This window comes from Crocodylus porosus, unplaced genomic scaffold, assembly GCF_001723895.1.
Source record: "Crocodylus porosus isolate Cpor-Errol unplaced genomic scaffold, CroPor_comp1, whole genome shotgun sequence".
Lineage (NCBI taxonomy): Eukaryota > Metazoa > Chordata > Crocodylia > Crocodylidae > Crocodylus > Crocodylus porosus.
The window spans coordinates 55,820,632-55,821,743 of record NW_017728886.1 but is presented as its reverse complement, the minus strand read 5'-3'; positions in this window follow the sequence as shown (position 1 = coordinate 55,821,743).

Genomic DNA, 1,112 nt, shown 5'->3' with positions numbered 1-1,112 from the left:
TTGTCTTTTAAAGTTTAAAGGAAGTGGAGAAGCATCGATGGGTTCAAGCGAATGCCAAAAAATAAATACATACATAAATAAAAGGGGGAGGGGGATAGGAAAATTGAAAATATTTGTACAATTCCGCTCAACTTGCTGGTTTATACAGCGGGGGAATCCTACCCAGCCAATACAACTCCACCAGCCACTCTGTGAGGTGCAGTTGTCCAGGAGACGATTTTGTATAGTATTTTTCTTGTACATTAATTCCGGTAAATATTTGAAAATATATTGAAGTACATTGGAGCTTTTTAAATTTTTTTTTCTCCTTTTGTCACGAGAAAATCTTAAGCGTTATTGTTGCAGTCCTAGTTAACTGCATTTTTTTTCCCTGGACTCTTTTCTCCAAGTGCATAGCAAATGGCACTTCGGGATCTAGTTTTTTGGCTTGAATATTAATTTAGATAGGCATAAAACTGTAATTAAGCAACACTATTTGATAAATGTTGAATGACATTTAATTTAATGGAGCATGTACTTATTTGCATTTGCTGGCAGTTCAGATATAGTTAAAGTGAGAGTTCTCCTATATTTCATAAAGTGGGTCCGTCCAAACCCATGTATTAAATAAACTGTCCAAGTGAACCTGAACTAACGTTGGCCTATGTGTATTTCCTGAAAATAATATTGATAAATGTTAATGAACACTCCTGAACACTACATTAGCGGTTTGCAAATGCTGCAAACTAATTGTCTCATTGTAATGTTGAAATAATTTGGATATTTCACATTGAAATGGAAAGCCCTTCGCTGGAACATTTTAGATTTGCATTTTAAATGCATGAAATGTACTTGATTTTTATCTGTAATATTTTAAATGGTATTAATAAACTCCAGATGAAACATTGGCTCTTAGGTCAGTCAATTTTCTTTGAACGTAGTCCCAGCAGGTGACGATTTACCTTAAACTCGCACAGTCTGAATCATTCTCTAGAGTCGATGTTAAAACCTAATTTTAAAAGCTCACACACCTATCCCGCGATCTGCACGTGTGGCACTAAAATGGATGGTTAGTTAATAGTTAGGCTGTGTAAAAACTCTGGTACCAAAAGGGGAAAATGACTGCATGGACA